Genomic DNA, 19,907 nt, shown 5'->3' on the forward strand with positions numbered 1-19,907 from the left:
CTCATGCATTGTTTAGGTCCATAGTTAGGATCCTAAATCACCTCAACATCTTGAAACAATGGGCCAAATCAATAAGATGAAATTTGACAGCAATAAATGTCAAGCCCTACACGGGATTTCGAAGAATCAACTGCACAAATACAGAAGGGGGTGGTACGACTACAGAGTAGTGCAGGTGAAAATGAGAGAGGGCTTTTCGGTGAGTCCAATTTAAATAAAGATCAATATTACAAAATGGTAACCCAAAGTCAAACAGAATCTTAAGCAGAGTTAAGAGTGACAGCAAATAGAGCAAGAAAGGCAACAGACTCTGCACTCTGTTGTGGTTAGACCACAGCATTGTATACCACAGGTATTGATGAGTCGGAAAAGCATCAAGAGGAGGGCAAATAAGACTGAAGACCAGGTCATGTGAGGCAACTAAGGCCATTGATCTTGGAGAGGAAAAGACCTAGAGAAGATGTAACAGCTATCTTCAAATATTTGAGGGGTTATCATGTAGAAGAAGAATCATTATTGTTGTGCTTGGTCTTAGAGGCCAGAACTAGGAGCAATGGGTGGAAATTAAAGAGTCAGATTCAAGCTTGACATAAGTACATAGAGTTGTTTCAGTCATGCCTGACTCTTGGTGACCATCTGGGGTCTTCTTGGCAAAGATTCTGGAGTGGTTTGCCATTTCCGTCTCCAGTCCATTTTACAGAAGAGGAAACTGAGGCAAACAGGGTCAAGTGACTTGCCCATGGTCACATAGCTAGTAAATGCCTGAGGCCAGATCTGAACTCACAAAGATAAGTCTTTCTGACTCCAGGCCAGGGTCTCTATCCATTGTGCCACCTAGCTGCCCTTCCTAACATTAGAGCTATACAGTTGCTTTGAAGTGAGGACCAGATACATCAATCAGATGAAGGTGAGACTATGATAGCTGCATTGAAAATGACAGAAAAGACCAGAACTTCCCATCAGGGAATTATATTAGGGAGTCCTTATAGTTGAACTTTGGTCAAGTCTTATCCTAAATCGTTTGTGTGTGTGTGTGTGCGTGTGTGTGTGTGTGTGAGAGAGAGAGAGAGAGAGAGAGAGAGAGAGAGAGAGAGAGAGAGAGAGAGAGAGAGACAGAGAGACAGAGACAGAGACAGAGACAGACAGACAGTGAGATAGACAGGCAGATAGATAGAGACAGACAGAAAGACAGACAGGACAAAGCAGGAAGGGAGAAGGGAGGGGGAGAGAGAGAGAGAAATGCATGGCTGCTGGCTATGTGATACTCAGTTGTGACCCAGATAGCTTCCAGAGAAAGTGAGGCTGGTGACTTTGCACAGCCCTCCCTCACTTAAATTAAATTCACTAGCATGTCACTGAATCACCTCCACGATGTCAAAGTTCTCTGAGAACAAAAGACAAACAGCAGCAACAACAAGCAACTCACTTGTAGATATATTTCAGGCTGCAGAGTAGCTCTTGATTGGGGACCTGAATTCGTGCGTGCGTGTGTGTGTGTGTGTAGGTGTGTATGTATTAGGGGGTTGGGATTCTACACTATGAATTTCAGACTACTTCCTTCTGTTTCAGAACTTTAACAACTACCTCTGATCTGCCAAAGTTTGTTAGAGAATTTGAAGACCTGAAATTGGAATGGAAAGCTAGATGAATAAAGGACTGACAGTCATAATAATACTTGTAGTTATTTATGTAGCACTTTAAGGTTTTCAAAACCCTTTATATCATCTCATTGGATCTTCACAACAATCCTGTAAGATTGGGAAAGGGCAAGTATTGTCATCCCCATTCTACAGATTAGAATACTGAGGCTGAGAGGCTCATTAACTTGCACAAGACGAGATAGAGTCTAAGTAGTCTGATTATAAAGAAGTAGCTAGGGATGATAGATTGTGCTGAAATGTTTCCCTAAGGCATTAGTAAAACTGCCCCTTGATCAAATTGCTTTCCTTTATCTACTCTACCTAACAAACTTTGGCAGAATTTAATAAACCTCTTTTTATTAATCTCCTTACCCAGGCATTTAAAGCCCTCTACCATCTGGCTCCAACCTCCCTTTCCCATCTTATCTCATAATACTTCCCTCCAAGCACTTTATGTTCCAGCCAAATGGGACAATTAGCTACTTCTCAGTCACACCCTGTCCCTCCTGCCTTTGCGTGTTGACTCAGATCATCCTCCATGCATGCAATACATTCCCTTCCCTCCCCTACTGCTGCTATTTGTCCTTCATTCTCAAAGAGGACCATGACATCAGGGAGGTGATGCCATGACACGCAAGTGAATTGGATCTGTCTGGGACATCCTCTTTTTCAGAAAGGCCCTGCTCAGGAGCCACTCCTTCTGAGAAGCCTTCTCTGATCTCTCTCTCCCTCTTCAACTTTTCTTAGAGCTCTCTGAATATCCCCTTTGCCCTTATCATATTTTAACCTTCCATGAGTCAATCAATAGACCAAAGGAGAAGAGAGCCTTAGGGAAGCCTGATAGCACTCACAGCTCATATTCCAACTGGAAGATAGAGGTAACACTTTGTGGAGGACGAGAAATGATTTGGTAAATGGCCCCTCAGGACATTCTATAAATATAAACCCTTTACTCTAATCATTAATAAAGAACACGACGTGTTGCAAGAAGCCATGTGGTTTATTGGAAAGGGCACTGCATCTGCCATCAAGAGAGACTTAGGTTTCAATCCTGGTTCCAACATCTGGCTGTGTGACTGTGGCTCTCTGGGGCTTTCCCCCATCTTTAAAATAAGAATGAAAACACTTGCAATATGTCTCTCACAGGGTGATTGTGAGGAAGTAACATTGTAAACTTCCAAACACTACATAAATATGAGTTATTATAGCATTTATTTGGGTATTTGTTGTCCACGCACCTCTCCCTAACCCCCACATTGATTGTAAGCCCCTTGAGGGCAGGGATTGCGCTGTTTTTCATCCTTTATCCCTATCACTCTGCATGAATGCCTTGCCCAAAGCAAGTACTTCTTAAAGATCCATTGAATGAGGTGCTAGTAGTTATCAGCAAGGCCTTTGGGAAGCTTAGAGCAGAGCAACACCAGGTTACTTCCCAGGTTCTAATCCCAATTACAACACAGATTTATTAACTGATTATAAGAAGATAATTTAAATTGTACCTCTGGCTCTGCATCTGTTAAGTGAAGGATAATGACAGATAGACTACAACTGCCTTCTTAAGGGAAAGAGGGAGGGATATAAACAGCAGCAGATCTGAGAAGGACCTTGGAGAGCATCTCACAACCCTTTCATTTTCCATATGAGCAAATGAAGCCCAAAAAGAGATTACAGTGGAAGAGCCAGGGTTTGAATCTCAGTTCCTATGTGACCTTGCTACCCCTGTGACCTTGGACAAGACACTTGACATTTCTTGGCCTCAGTTTTCTCATTTGCAAAATGAGGAAGTTGGACCGGATAATCTCTGAGGTCCCTTTACTTCTAGATACATGACCTTCTGAATCTGCAATATTTGCATTTAATCAGAGGAAGTCTGCAGAATTTGTACAGGACTAGGGAGAGTCATCCCAGCACTCTTCTTTTGGCTGCCCAAGAGAAGATATAAAAGCCGATTCTTTATAATTGTTGAGAAGCAGCCATGGTCCAGTATGTAGATAGTTGGTCTCAGAATTAGGAAGACTTGAGGTAAAGTCTGACATGTACTGTCTATGAGATCCTGAGCAAGTCAGACATTTCTCAATGCCCCAGGCAACTCTAAGGATATAACTTGCAGAGCAGATTCCCATCTGCATGAAGAGAAGGAGTTCCTCAGTCAGAGTTCCCCAGACTGATGAAATCACAAGTTCAGTCAAAAAAATTGCCAATTATTAGTCAGATTTATCTGCTTGGAGCCCCAAGGGCTTTTATTCTATAACTCAAAGGCTGGAACCCTGGTACTCAGGCCAGTCAATGTCCTGCTTCAGTGGTCTATGTTCCTGGGAGGATGTCATCAGGTGCAGCCTGCTCCTGAGCCAATCAAAAAGAACATATCACAGCTGGTGCTCTCCACTGCAGGCTGGAGTCTGACCCAGGACTGCACCCATCTGGAAAATATAACCCTGGGAAAATTCTTGAGGGAGCATGGAAGTCATCCTAGACTCTAGAGGAAAGGAAGAATTCTGCCATTCTAATAAGAACAATAGCTTCCATCGGTAGGAACAACATTCTAACCCCCATCCTCATACATTAGGTTAGTTTTTTCCTTAAAAGACATTTGGTGGGCTTGGAGGATTAAAGACGGACTGTTGACATTCCTTTCCTGGCCCCCTGAGTACAAAACAGCCTTGAGAAACTCCAGGTACTCAGTGATGCTCGGCTGGGGATGGGTCATGGTAGACAACTCAAGCAAGGAAACTTCAAACAGCTGAATTAACTCAAGGTGTTCTCAATGTGTAATCTTGTTCAATATCCTTCTCCTGCCACAGCTAAATAAATCTGTGTTTGTTGACTGTTGAATGTCTCATTTTGTTCCAATACTGAACATAAACTACCAGGGAATTGGACTGAGTCAGGCCCAGCCCAGAGGACTCAGATGTATATAACACTTTATGGTTTATAAAGCATCTTCCTTATAAAAACCCCGTAAGGCAAGAGTTTTCTTAGTCTATAAGTATATAGTTTGGGATTTAGAGAGAGGAAATTAATCAAGAGCTCAGGATGAAGTGAAGTACAAACTGATTAGAGAAAATTTCTGCAATGTTAATTATCTCTGAGATAATAGCCAACCCACTAGACTTTTTAGAATCCAGAGAGAGGCTCAATAAGGAAATGAGCCAGAAGCAGTGACAGGTAGAGGTTGGTGTGTATGTTCCCATAGTTCCCCAAGTTTCCGAGGATTTTTGACCTTAGAGTCATACCATGGAGGACTGGTCCCCAGACTTTTCCTACAGTGTCATCAGGGAATGGCGGTGGGGGGAAGGGGAGAGAAGAAACTGAATGCTTCCCTTATGAAAGAAAGCAGGGGTAAGAAAGAGGATCTGTGTTCTCACGGGATGTCAGAGCATGCAAGGAAGATGGGCAGAGACACAAGCAGATAGACCAATAGATCCAGGTTATCGACACTACCAGAATCTAGTCCACAGTACTTATCTTTTCCCTGCTTCCCTGGAGAATTGCCCTGGGTAAAACAAACAAACAAACAAACAAACAAAAACCCCACAAAACCAAAACAACAAAAAAAACCCTTCAGTTTCCATTTACCATACCAATTATTTCACTTCCTAAAGAGGAGAGGTTGGGACATAGAAAAAGAGATTCAACACCTTAGCTGAAGATACTGTGGCCTACAAATGGAGGCCTATTTCTTTAATGCTTATTTATGTTTCTATGTTACTTGAAATTACAATTAAAGTGGAATTATAGTGATTTGCATCTGAGTCTATAAATGTATGGTTTGGGCTTTAGAGAGAGGAAGTTAACCCAAAAGCTCAGGCTGAAGCAGGGTACAAGCTGATTAGAGAGAATTTCTGCGATGTTTATTATCTTTGAGAAAGCCACACTCACCAGACTTCTTAGAATCCAGAGAGATACTTAATGAGGAAATGTGCCAGTAGAAGTGAGAGGTGGAGGCTGGTGTGTATGTTCATAGTCTTAAATATTCCATATAGCACCCACCTAACCCACCTGTATGGTTACATTCAGGTAGAGAAACTGAGGCTCAGAGTGGCATAGTCACACCACTAGTGAATGGCAGAGCCAAGATATCTTCCGACTCCAAATCACTTGCACCCTTGAAGTTGGGTGGCCGGATGTTGTTGGGGGGGGGGGGGGCAGGGAGAGCTGCTTGAGGCCTCTTTACAAAGTCAAGTTCCTTGTATCCCAGTCTTGATGGCAGGCATAGTTTCTAATGGTGGCAAGCCTCTGCTGTTCTCAGAGTGACAAAAGTCTTACAGGTGGAAGGAACTGTAGAGATTATGGAGTCCAACCTCCCCTTGGACAGGAATGCCTTCTTCAGCATCCCTTACTGGTGGTGGGTGGTTCAGCCTCTGCTTGCTGAATGCTAGTGAAATGACTGCCCATTTGGGTGTTAAGTCAAAATTTGTTTTTCTCCAACTTCCGCTTATTACTCCTAGTTCTGCACCCTGGGGCCAAGTAAAACAATTTAAAAAAAAAATCCCTCTTCCACATGAAAGCCCTTCAAATACTTGAAACAAGCTTTCCTGTATCCCCTAAGTCTTCTCTTCCCCAGGCTAAACATTCCTAGTTCCTTCAGACTAGGCATGGCCTTCAACATTTTTCTTCTTTTGGATGCTCTCCAAACTATGGGTATCTTTTGGGGGGGGGGGTTCTTCATAGCCTTTATTTCTTTGTAAATTCAAAATTTTGTTTTTTCCCCAATTACATGCAAAAACAATTTTTAACATTCATTCAAAAAAATTTTCGAGTTCCAAATTTTCTCCCCCCTTCTCTCCCCTTCCCACTTCTTTGAGAAGACAAGCAATTTGATATAGGTTATACATGTGTAGTCAGGCAAAACCTATTTCCACATTAGTCATGTTGTAAAACAAAACATGAACAAAAAACGCCAATAAAAATAAAGAAAAAGTATGCTTCGATCTACATTCAGACTCCATCAGTTCTTTCTCTGGCAATGGATAGCATTTTTCATCATAAGTCCTTTAGAATTTTCTTGGATCATTGTATCACTGAGAATAGCTAAGTCATAGAAAGTTCTTCCCATTCTGTTCATTTCACTTTCCATCAGTTGATGTAAGTCTTTCCAGGTTTTTCTGAGAGTATCCTGTCATTTCTTATAGTATAATAGTATTCCATCATAATCATATACATGTTCAGCCATTCCTCAATTGATGTATGGTGTCCTTTCTACATTGTCATTTTTAGAACTGAATATAATATTTTAGATATTATTGTGTGGGGTGAAAGACCCTCACCAATTAAAAAAATAATTTTTAATAAAGAGCCATCTCAGGGTGGGAACAGAAATAAATTTTATTCAGTTCTTGTGAGAAAAAGGCGTCCTCTGCCAGGATGGGACTAGCAGGAGAGGGTAAAGGCACACGGAACAAAGCACAAATAAATATACTCCTAAGGCAAGAAAATCCAGCCTGCCTCTGTCCCTTCTCACCATTAGCTGAGAGGTGGGCTTATGATCTGAGCGCGAAAGGCTAGACAAGAACTGGCAAACCAAGAACAAACAATCTAACCCCTACTTTCTCTAGTTAATAACTGTTGCTGAGGTGACATCTATAAATCTAAAGAAAAAGAATAAGGTAAGGGGAGGGGGAGATCCTCTCCTTTTTCTTATAGTAAAAGAAAAGCAGGTCACAGGGACCTTCTTCTCATTGCGTAAATCTTTAAACCACAACCAGAAGAAAGAACAGGGACTTCAGGGAAGAAGCTGAGTAATCAAATTCTCATAGATTCAAACTTATCCCATTTCCCTTTTCTCTGTATATTGTAAACATTTTAGATATAGATACATATATTTTCCTTGTGAAGTCTTCACACTTTGTTCTCTCACTACCTCACACATTATCTTACCAAGGTAAACTACAGAGGGCCTATCACTTCATTCATTTTTTATAACACTCCTCTCAACGAAGCCCAGTATACTATGACCTTTTTTTGTCTGCCATGTCACATTGTTGACAGATATTGAGTTTGCCTTTTCCCCAAACTCCCAAATCTCATTCACACCAATTGTTGTCTATTTTCCCCTCCCCAATTCTTTATCTCCTTATTCCCACCCTCCATTATTGAACTTTGTGTGAGAAAAATGCGAAATAGGCAATCCAGCAGGCCGCTAAGGATACCTGCTTGCCCTGTTGAACCCAGATGGCTTAATTCTAGTCAAGGATAAGGGTTTTACTTTGGATGATCAATGGGGAGGCAAAGAGCCACAGAATGAGGAACGTTCTTAACCATAAAATTGTTGACTTTTCTTGTTTTAATAGGTTTCTAATAAAAACCTAGAAAGATATTACCAGCAGATGAATATTGGCTTCCACAATTCCCAGTGCTGATATCCCCACTGTAGGCTTTGGCTCCTTGAAAATACTTCATCAGGGAAATGGACGTAAGTGGGCTTAGAATTTTCACATAAACTACTGTGCCTACACTATAAACCAGAGAATATTCAGATAAATGGGGAATACGAGGCTGGAAAGATGAGGTGGCATGTCCCAATCACACAGCAATTAGCAATAGGGTTCAACTAGAAGCTAGATGCCCTGATTCCGAGGCCAAGGCTCCATCTATCACACTGTTGCTGGGATTTCCTTGAGCTGGCTACTACTCATGCAATATAAGAGAGCAAGACATCAGGCAGGTATCAATATCATCTAAGACTCAGAGAAAACAAGAGCAGACAGCCCCTTTCCCAGCTCTCTCTGAGCACTTCATGCTAATGACACCCTCAAGGTTCCTGGGGTTCACTTGCTGCAATCCTTTGCTTGGCAGCGATTTTCCCTGCCCTGGTCTCCGGCCAGCTAAGTCTGCTCTGCATTTGATATATTGAGCAACATTCCCATTTCTTCCTTTTTGCAGCATTCTGCAAATGACGAATTGCAGGAGGGAAAAAAAGAATCTATTTAAACTGAAGAGATCATAAAATTTTCTCTCCCTCTGCCTATAAAGTGCTTTGCTTTTATGTTCCCAGTGCGCTGGAAAAGAAATGACTTCTTCGTGTGAGATGGAGGGGTTTCTTTTTCACTAAATCTTAAGACCTCTTCATCAATAACAGAGTTCACCAACAACTTGATTTCAATGAAATTCAGACATGCCTCCCTCTATGCGTTAGTCACTCCGAATCTCTCTGAGCCTCGGTTAACCTCACTGTAAGATGAAAAAAGTCAGGCTGTAAGGTTTTTTTTTTTTCAGTTTTAACACTCAACACTTATCCAATCCCTGAAAAGTTCCATGTCCACTAATTGTTGACTCAAAATTCAAACACACTACTAAGTGACCTTGCTTTTTTAAAATGCACATCACTATTTCAACAGATCCATGATCCCATTGATGTGGACATTCCCTCCATCAATACGGATTATAGCTCAGGCATGCCTTCTCTTCCTGTGGGATTCAATTCTTGCAAAGATCTTCCATAAAAGAGATATTTTAAAATTCTATATACAGTTTTTTTTTGAAAAGTCAAGATTCTATTTACTTGCTTGGAATTTCTAGAATGTAGCAATCAAATTTTCTCATAGTAGCAGGGGATATTATGTGTAGGAGCCATATCAGGAGAAATACTCAAATTATTGACATCTGCTAGATAATGGCAGCAATTTTTCTCTATCATAAAAGTAACAACATCCTATTCTAAAGGAATAAAATGCATCCCTACTCGAAACCCAGAGCTTGATTTATGTTATTCTTTGTCCCAAATGCTTAACATTCCCCTCAACTAACTTACATTTTGGGACCCTTAAAGGAACACTCAGGAAACCCCTAAGTAAGAATTTCCATTTGTTGTTCAGTTGTTCAATCATATCTGACTCTTTGTGACCCTGTGAACCACAGTATGTGTTTTCTTGGCAAAGATACTGGAGTAGTTTGTGATTTCCTTCTCTAGTCAAGAGCAGTACTGGGGAATGGGTCTTCCCATTAGGGGACCATAAATATTTACATTGTCCTTAAATTTTTGGAAGGTGAAGTCATCTGTAGTGAAGTAGGCCAAGAGAAATAGCTATAAATTTTTAACCACAGAATGATGAATACTCATCAGTTTCCCCAAGGGACAGTTATCTATTATAGATTATTGAATCATGAAGATTAACAAGTGAACCAAACAACAACAACAAAACTTAATTCCTAATTTAAAATGTGTATATCCCTCATAGTCCCCTAGCACATGGAAAAATAGAATCATAGAATGATAGAGCTGGGAGGACTCTAGAGGTGATTCAGTCTCACTCTCTTCCCTCTGGACTTATCTGTTCCATATCATCTCTAACAAAATGGTTATCCAACCTCTTCTTGAACACCTCTAATACCAGGAAACTTAATATCACACAAGTCTATTGGAGAGTTCTAATTGTCAGGAAGTTAATATTAAGTCTCAATAAATTCTGGCTGAATGAATGAGTAGAAAGCAAAGCTCTTCCTTTAGAAAACCATACTTTGATTACTTGGGCAATTAAATGGTGGTTCTGATATTTTAACAACCTTATTACAAAGTACAGTTGGTAATTAATGAAGCCATGCTTATTTGAGGCTGATAAATTTATGACCCTAGAAGAAATGAGATCAAAACCAACATTCTTCTCTGTTCACCATCCTTTGATAGACGTTAAAGACAAGACCCCCTGTAACAACAATGTTACTTGCAGCTACTGCGGAGTTTAAGGCCAATAATACCTGCAGACAGGAGGGCTGCTAGCATAGGTTCTTTGATCTGATTTTCTAAAGGACAGCAACTTTAAGGGGTTAACAATCTTACTTTAATTAAACATACATATATCATTTATTCAGTTCAAGGGAAAAAGTCAACACCCTGAACTTCAGAGCAAATACAGAGAAAATAACACCAATCAATTGACAGGCTTCTAACTATCTGACCATAGCAATACATACATAGTTACCAGAGAGAGAGAAGCACCAACATCTGGGTTTTCAAAGCCGGGGTGGGGGGGGGAACTCCTTAACGGCTACCCAGAGTCTCGTCTGGCCAAATCATGTGAACACTCTTCCAATGAGTGAGTCCCCAAAGCAAAATGCTGACCTCTGAGTATGTACATACTTCTTCAGGGTCAGAGGGCATCACAACCATGTGACTCAAACTCATGTGACTTAGGCTTTCTTGTGGCTTACACAGGTCATCAAAGACTTGATTCAATCAAAGACACTTGATTGGAACAAAGGCAAGACTCAATCAAAGGCACTTGATTGCCTTAGTGCTGAGAAGCACTCCAAAAGAAAAAACAGCAAAAAGTCGCATTTTGCTTGCCATTACATCCTCACGCTGCAGAAATGGCCTTTTCAGAGTAGGGAGCTCTATCCCAATTCACCACAGTAGAGCCATTAAATCCTTATAGATATCTATGATATCACCTAGATTTGAGGTCTCCTTAGGGAGGTGGTTCAGTGAATGGAGGAGTCAGGAAGACTCTTCTGGAGTTCAAATCTGGCCTCAGTCACTTACCAGTGCTGCGACCCTGGGTAAGACACTTTACCCTCTTTGCCTTAGTTCCTCATCTATAAAATGAGCTGGAGAAGGAAATGGCAAACCACTCCAGGATCTTTGCCAAGAAAACCCCAAAAGGGGTCATGAAGAGTTGGACACAGCTGAAATGACTCAATACCAACAAATTTAGGCACAGCTACTGCCCGAATGGGCCCTGGTAAACAGAGAACACATGCAAGAGGATGCATCATGCAAGGGTCAGTGGCCTGGGGTATTTCTGAAGGTGGAAGGTTACATGTTTCAGAGAATATTTTGCAAAGTTTTTCTTGGGAACCAGGGGAATTTTTATTAGGACAAAGGGTTTACTGATTTCAAAAGCAAATTTTCCTCCCTTCAGTATATACTCGTCATTTAATATATTTGACTGTTCACAACCCCATTTGGGGATTTCTTGGCAGAGATATGTATCCAAGTAACTGTAGTACAGGGCAGAATGTGTTATATTGTGATGAAGGTGCAAAGAGCTTGTCATGCAGATTCAGAGAAGGGAGAGATTGCTTACAGTTCCAGTGGTTGAGATGGGCTTCACAGAAATGACATTTGAGTTAGGTCTTGGAGTATTCTGATGGTGTAGATGGCAAGGGGAGCGTTCTAGATTCAGAGACAAGAATGAATAATGGCATGGAAATGGTAATCACAGGATATATTAAGAAGATGGTGAGTAGTCCTGTGGGGCTGAAGGATAGTGTAAATAGAGGAGAAAGTGGGAGACAAGACTGGAAAAATCAGTTGCGTTCAGATCGTGGAAGGCCTTGAATGCTAGGCTAAGGAATTTGGACTTTATCTGGTAGGCCAAAAACCACTGAAGGGTTTTTTGTTTGTTTGCTTTTTTTTTTTTAAACAGGGGAGTGATATGCTTTAGGAAAATTAATCCAGAAAGAGGATGAAGAATGAATTGGAGAGAGGAAACTGGAGATGGAAAGATAAATTAAAAGATTATTTAGTAGTCCAGGTGAAAGAGAGAGAAGGACTGGAGGATTTGGGCAAGGATGATTGCAAGTGATATTTTGGAGTTCGAAAAGATAGGAATCAGGGAGGGACTAGTAATAGAGGTAAGGGCAAGGGAGAAATCAAAGCTATGGTGTCTCCAAGGTTTTAAGCCTATGTAACTATATAACTAGGGGTGGTAAGAACTGACAGAGGGAAGTTAAGAGCAGGAGCATTAGAGAGAAAATGATTAATTCAGTTTTGGACATCTTGAGTGTGAGGTGTTGGAGGGATATGCAGATGATGAGATCCAGTAAATAATTTGCAATTCAAAACTAGATTTCAGAAGAGAGGATCAGGAGTAGAGAGAAAATTTTGTTAACAGAGAGATGAGAGCTGAAGTGGAGTGGATAAGATAGAGAGCAGTCAAACAGCAGGCAGTATGCGGGGTGCACAGCAGGATTGCTTTCTATAAAAACACATTTTAAAAATTATTATTTTATTAAATTTAAATTTTTGTTGATACCTTTTGTTTTAGCATTGCCTTTGTATCCTTTCTCCTCCTTCTTCTAGGGAATATAATTGTTTATAATAAAGAATTATAAAGAGGAGAAGCATTTCAGTAAAAATAACCAACACATCAACTGAGTCCAATGTTAGATGCAGTGTTCTAGACCTATGGTTTCCCACCCACCCCATCTCTGAAGCAAAGAGAAGGAGGGCCAGCTTACGTTTTTAAAACCAGAAAATTTTACTCTCTGCAACTTGTAGGTATTTATTTAACAACAGGTTAAGAGCTTATGCTAAAGTGAAGGTTTAAAGCTTCAGGTGGGCAGTAATAAGAGGCACAATTTTTAAAAATTTTGTCTAATGAAAATAAATATCTCATCCTCTCTTTGGAAAGAGTGGAGGGAAAGAGAGAGATAGGGAGGAGGGTGAGGTAGGACTGAGGGAGGGAGGTAGAGAGAGAGAGAGAGAGAGAGAGAGAGAGAGAGAGAGAGAGAGAGAGAGAGAGGCACAGAGATAGGCAGACAGAGACAGAGAGAGAGAGAGAGAGAGAGAGAGAGAGAGGCGCAGAGATAGGCAGACAGAGACAGAGAGAGAGAGAGAGAGAGAGAGAGAGAGAGAGAGAGAGAGAGAGAGAGAGAGAAGCACTTTAAAGACAATCTTGGAGCATGCTTACATTTTGGGATGGGAAGAGGAATAGAAGACATGGAAGACCTTTGAGAACAGTTTCAGTTAAATGATGAGAACAGGAGCCAGTTGGCCAGGGGTGAAGGAATGAATATATGTAGAGACAGTAAGTAAAGGCAGTAAGCTTTCTTGAAGTTTGGCAGGGAAGAGAAGAAAAATGGGGGGTTAGCTGGAGAACAGGGTAGAGGAAAGTTTTTATCTCTTCCCACTCCACTCCCCCCATACAGTGAATTGTAGCTTGTTTGTAAGCATTGAAAAAGGAGTCAGGGGAGAGGGAGAGATTGAAGAGGCAGGAGAGAAGGGGGATGATCGATGGACCAAGGCCCTGGAGAAGGCAGGAGGGGATGGGATCAAGAGCACAAGTGGAAGAGTTAGCCTTGGCAAGGAGGAGAGCATGATTAAATGCACCAACGGCATTTACTAGTGAGGAAGTATTGTATGAGGAACATGGGAAGTAAATATAGTACAGTAAAATGCTGTTATAAGGCCATGCTATTCCATAAATTCTGCTATATTGCCGGTCAAACCCTATTCTTCTGTCATACAAACATATCCTGTGGGTGCTTTCCTTGTCACTCGACAGCATTGTAATGAATTTTTCATCCGATTTGATTGAGGACAGTTTCCTTCTCTGTTTCATGTTTTATAAGTAAGTGGGTCAGGATTGAACAGAAGATTTGCATTTTTATGCGGTGATTTACTATAAAGGGAGCTGCATGGAGTAATGGGATGACAGCTGGCTCTGGGTCCGAAACCTGTCAGTATAGATCTTCTATCTCTGTGACTATAGGTAAGTCATTTAACTACTGTGGGCCTTGCCCTCCTCATCTGTAAAATGAGAGACTTGTGCTAGATGAGCCCTAATATCCCTTCTAGCTCCAAATGCTATACTTTCTACCTATGATATGAATATCTATAATCAAAGGACAGAATTTAAGTGACTTGTCCCTGAGTCATAAGGCTGATGAGTGGCTGAGGCAGGATTTGAACTCCTTCTCCAGCCTTTCTGGACTTCACCACGGTGACTCAGCTTCCTTCTCTGGAACTTGCCTGTGAGCTCAGGGTTTTCTCACCCTGCTGCCATGCTGACCCCCTTTTCTCACCGAGGAGTTTTTTCTGGGGCTTCTCTTTTAGGGACAGGCCCAGATCTTCATTCTCCTCTTAGCTATCTTTCCAATTGTCTGAATTTCATCATCTCTTCCCCATTCCCTTTTCAACTCCCTTGTAGGTGTTATCTTTCTCCATTAGAATGGAAGCTCCTTGAAGGAAAGGACTGTCTTTCTTTTTGCTTGTATTTGAATTGTAGTTGTGTGGGATGTTCAAGGAAGTCTAGCACCTCTAGTGTGAGGGCTTGCACAGCAGTCACACCCCAGGAAAAGTGTCCCAGCAGATGGGCTAAACCAGGTCGAGGGTAACTGATGGGCCTCAAACCTGTTGGTGAGTTAGTGGAGTGTTTTTCACAAGCATGTAAGGACTTCCCTCTGTGGAATGGGCAGACAAGAACAATTTGTTCCAGTGTCCGAGAAGGCGGCTGAAGCAGGTGCAGTGGATTGCTTAGAGCTTGGTCAGACATCAGAGATACCAAAGTCATCCACTGCATCCTGGGCCATCATCAGTTGTCCTGACTTTTGTTTTGCTGGACTTCAATGACTCTGGAAGACAGAGTGAGGCTAGTGACTGTGCAACTCTGCCTCACTTAAATCCAATCCATGCAGGAGTAAAGGCATCACCCCGAGATGTCATTGGTCCTCTTCAAAAATGAAAGACAAACAACAACAATTTGTATTGTCAGCACTTAGGCCTTGCCACATAGTATGTCTGCTGCTTGCCTGCCTGCAACAGCATCAGCTTACCAAGCACAGCAAGGGCTTTTGAAGCACCTAGCAGTCTTATCTTTAAGGAATTAGAACTGATGTGGCCTCTGGGAGCAGATAAACTCATACAAATCAGAAGGTATGGAGAGAATCATCTCACCTATTACAGAGACGGAAACACCACCCTGAAAGGTATAAAACAAAATCTGTTATTTGGCTCCCAGTAAGACCACCCAAAAGGCAGTGTCTATAGAGACTGGGCAGGGCAAAATTTTACTCACTAAAAAGCTTGGGGGACCTACCAAATACAATTCCCATTGACCCCTGGCAGGGAATTGCAAAGATCACAAGTTAGAAAGCTCTTATGAGCTCTTCTAAGCACATAACTCATCCTCAGAGTGTTAACATTATCTTCTATTAGTAAGAGATCATAGTAAATGGAATAGGAAGCAAGGCCATGTAGTAACAGTCTCACTAGCAGCTGTTGTCGGGTGTAAGACCCAACAAGACCAGCAACAAGAGCTGCTGGCACAGGTTCTTTTGATCTGCTTTACTAAGAAAAGCAATGTTAAAGGGTTAACAATCTTACTTTAATCCAACATATAAATATCATTCATTTAGTTCAGGAGGAAAAGCCAGCATCCTGAACTTCAGAGCAAGTACAAACAAATTACAAACATGTACAATATAAACAGACCAAATCACAATTCATAGCTATCAGGAAAGCATCAACATCTGGGTTCACAAGCCGGGAGGCTCTTAGAGTCGCTGCCCAGAGTTCTGTGCCACTCTTCCAGTGGTTAAGAGCCCCAAGGGAGAATTCCAACCTCTGGGTTTATATATCTTGTTCAGGGTCAAAGGTGAGTCACGCATGCAACTCACCCACATGACCTAAAAGTTTCATAAACCTGGGACTCAAACCCATGTAAACCAGGCTTTCCCTTGAGGCAAGGAGGTCATCAAAGACTCCTACTTTAATCAAAGAAACAAAGGCCAAACTCTTCAAGGGCACTTGATTAAATAAGTGCTAAGAGAGAAAACAGTAAAAAAAAGTCCCACCTTAATTAACATTACAGGCCCTGAATAGGGACCGTATCTTTAGCATGGGGTTCAGTTGTTGGTAATCAGATGGAAAATATTCCAGGGAGGTTGACCAGGAGGGTGAGGGGCCCCTAGGTTTGCCATCTGTGGGTAAGTTGAAGGAAGCTAATAGAAGACTCAGAATGGTGGGCCAATGGATGGGTGAGGAATATGGTAGCTGACTGTAGGTATTTGAAGGACCATCAGGTGGAAGAAGGTTAGATTTGGTTTACTTGGCCTTAGAGGGTGAAACAGGTAGCAAAAGATAGAAGTTACAAAGAGACAGACTTAGACTTGAGGTATGGAGAAACTCCTTAACAATTGGAATTGTTCAGCATTTTTCAGTTGTGTCTGAATCTTCCTGACCCTATTTTGGGTTTTCTTGGCAAATATACTGGAGCCACTTCATTTTACAGATGTGGAAACTGAGGCAAACAGGGTTAAGTGACTTGCTCAGAGTTGCACAGCTAGTAAGTTTCTGAGGCCAGATTTAAGCTCAGGAAAATGAGTCTTCCTGATTTCAGGCCCAGCACTCTACCAACTGCACCACTTACCTGCCTTAAGGTGGGTAAATATTGCATAAGGTAATGAGTCTCTCCATCATTGGAGATCTTCAAGTGGAGGCCACATTGACCACTTGTTGAGGATGCAAAGGAATAAACTTTTGCTTAAACTTGAGCTAGATGACCTCTAATGCCTTTCTCCTTTTTTGGAATTTGTGATTCTATGATCTCTTGATTTGATCATGACTAATGAATGAATAAGCATTCATGAGGCCCTTTGTATATGCCAGGCAGTATGCTAAATACTAGGCTGCAAATGCAAGCAAACAAGACAATCCCTGCCAGTGGTGTGCTGGCAAATGTTTAACAACAAATGCTCTCTTAAAATGTATTATTAAGATTTTCTCCATCACTTTCTTAGGTTTAGACAATCATCAAAACAATAAATCAAACCCTGATTTGTAGCATTTACTGATTCCTGAGATGTAAAATGAGATGAAAACTTAACTGGTTGCTCCAGTCCACCATGGGTCCCTGTCCTCAAGGAGCTTACACCCTAAAGGGGGAAGACAGCAGATAAACAGGAACTAGAAGGAGGAGGAGAGGATGAGCATGGTTTGGAAATGGGCAGGGGTACATAGTGGCCTAGATCCAGGCAAGATAAAGGTGATAGTCCATCTCTCAGAGTTCAGGGTATGGGGATAGGCAGAGTCTGAGGTGGGAGGTGCATGAGGAACATGTCCTCAGTGTAGGTTGCACAGTCTGGAAATGGCCAGCAGGTGCTAGGTGGGCAGCTGATTCAGTGCTGGGCCTGGAGTTAGGAAGACAAGAGTTCAAATTCGGCTTCTGGGCAAGTCACTTAACCTCTGTTTGCCTTGGTTTCCTCAACTGTAAGATGGGGATAACAATAGCATCTACCTTCCAGGATTGTTGTAAGAATCTAACGAGATAATATTTGTAAAACACTTAACACAGTACCAGGAACATAGCGGGCACCATGCAAACGTTAGTTGTTACTATTGCTTTATGTGGGTCACTGATGATTTGGGCCTGGAATCTCATAAAGTGGGTAGGGTGTCTCCTTAGCACAAAATGAGAGCCACAGACTTCTGGGTGGCCATGGGCTAACCCGAGGAGTCTGTGGTTAACTAACCAGAGGGTGGGAATATGGGGAGCATCCCAAATGCTTTTGGATAGCTAATCATGGGGCTTGTCTCCATCACAGCCACATTGACCCTTATCCTCCCCTTCCTCCAGGCCTCTAATCTTTTGTGCAAGCTCACAACCTCCTCCCTTCTGAGCAGGCCCTTCGAGGCAGTTTTAACCTTACCACTATCCAGGCACCCACACCAGCAGTTACACAAGTGCTATTGGGAAAATTCCACCCACCCTGCTGTCCTGGCCCAGACCCATCCCTTTCCCTCAGATTACCTCCCAGCTAGGGCTGAAGCCTTGGGGAGGGTGAACTCTGCATTCCTGAGCAATGACTAGTAAGATCCCCATCCCTTCACTTTTCATTCCCAGTGGGACCTTGAGTTACACAGAAGGGGCAGGAAATAGATGGGTGGTACTATGCAGATCTCATGACTATCTTCTCCCTCTCTCTGAAATTCTCTCCTTTCCTAAGGTTTCCCGTCACGGTTGAAGGTACCAACCTCCTTCTAGCCACCCACATCCACAACCTCAGTGTTATCTTTGCCTGCTTATGCTGCACATCACGTCAGTCCTCAAACCTTGTCATTTCTGTGCTCTTCTCTCTCCTCACACGGCCCCACCACAGCAGATAAGGCCCTCATCACCTCTCGCCAGTAGATTCTAATAGCCTCTAATTGGCCTCCCTGCCTCCAGAGTCTCTCCTCTTCAATTTTTCCTTCAATCAGCTGCCAAAAAATTTTCCTAAAGAGCATGAATGACCATGTCATTCCTCTACTCAATAAATATTATTTCATCTTTATCTCATTTAAAATTTTAAATGTTTTTTTTTGTTTTATAATGTACATTATTATTTGTATTGCAGTGATGATGATGACGATGTTCAGTCGTTTTCAGTTTTGTTCAACTCTCTGTGACCCCATTTGGGGTTTTCTTGGCAAAGATACTGGAGTGGTTTGCCATTTTCTTCTCCAGATCATTTGACAGATGATGAAAGTGAGTCAAACAGGGTTAAGTGACTTGCTCAGGGTAACACAACTGCTAAGTGTCTGAGGCCAAACTTGAACTCATGAAGATGAGTCTTCCTGACTCCAGGCCTGGTACCCTATCCATTTCACCTCCTAGGTGCCCAGTACAGCAATGCAAGTATCATTTATAAATAAGTAAATACACACATACTAGGATGCATACTCAAAAATTTTATACTGATAGAGGCATGCAACAAAAAAGTTTTGGGGCCTACTGTAGTTTGGAACCTACTATAATTTGTAAATTGACAGAGAGTACTGCTATGACCTTAAGCAAATTCACTTCACCTTTCTCACCTTCAGTTTCATTATCTCCAAGATAAAGAACTACATTATCGGTGTGCATTTCTGTAATATTCTTAAAATGTTAACATTTTGAAGAACTACATTATATTTAATTAATGCCAAAGAGTTTTTACACCTTTCCCATTTGTATTGATTTACACATTTTTATTAATTTATATAAGTTAATGCAATACCTTGGAAAGGGCAGAATAATCATTACCATTTGTCTTCAAAATGCCTTTGCTATAATTCACCTGTGTAGATCAGACAAGAAGGCCCTGAGGAGTAGCTACAGACCTTCTCTCCATTAGCACACAGAGTTCATTATTTTGTAAAGCAGAAAGAACCTGGCCTTGAACGATAGGCTAGGGAGGGAGTTGGGGGCTGGAGGAAGAAGGAAGATGACAAACTAGAAGGTCTGAGCCCATCACCTCTCTCCTTATCTCTCACTCAAAAAGACTCCAATAGCTTCCTATTGCTTCCAGAAGCAAATACAAAGTGGTCTGTTTGGCATTCAAAGCCCTTCATAACCTAGATCCCTCCTACCTTTTCAGTCTTCTTACACCTTACTCCCCAGCATGTACTCATCATTCCAGTGACTTTGGCCTCTTGGCTGTTCCATGAAAAAAGACACTGTATCTCTAGGCTCTGGGAATTTTCTCTGGCTGTCCCCCATCCCCTCCTCCAATCTGAGTACTGACTTTCCTGGCTTCCCAACTAAAATCCCATCTTCTCCAGAAAGCCTTGCCCTCTCAATTCCCTTC

The sequence above is a fragment of the Trichosurus vulpecula genome, chromosome 1, assembly GCF_011100635.1.
Source record: "Trichosurus vulpecula isolate mTriVul1 chromosome 1, mTriVul1.pri, whole genome shotgun sequence".
NCBI lineage: Eukaryota > Metazoa > Chordata > Mammalia > Diprotodontia > Phalangeridae > Trichosurus > Trichosurus vulpecula.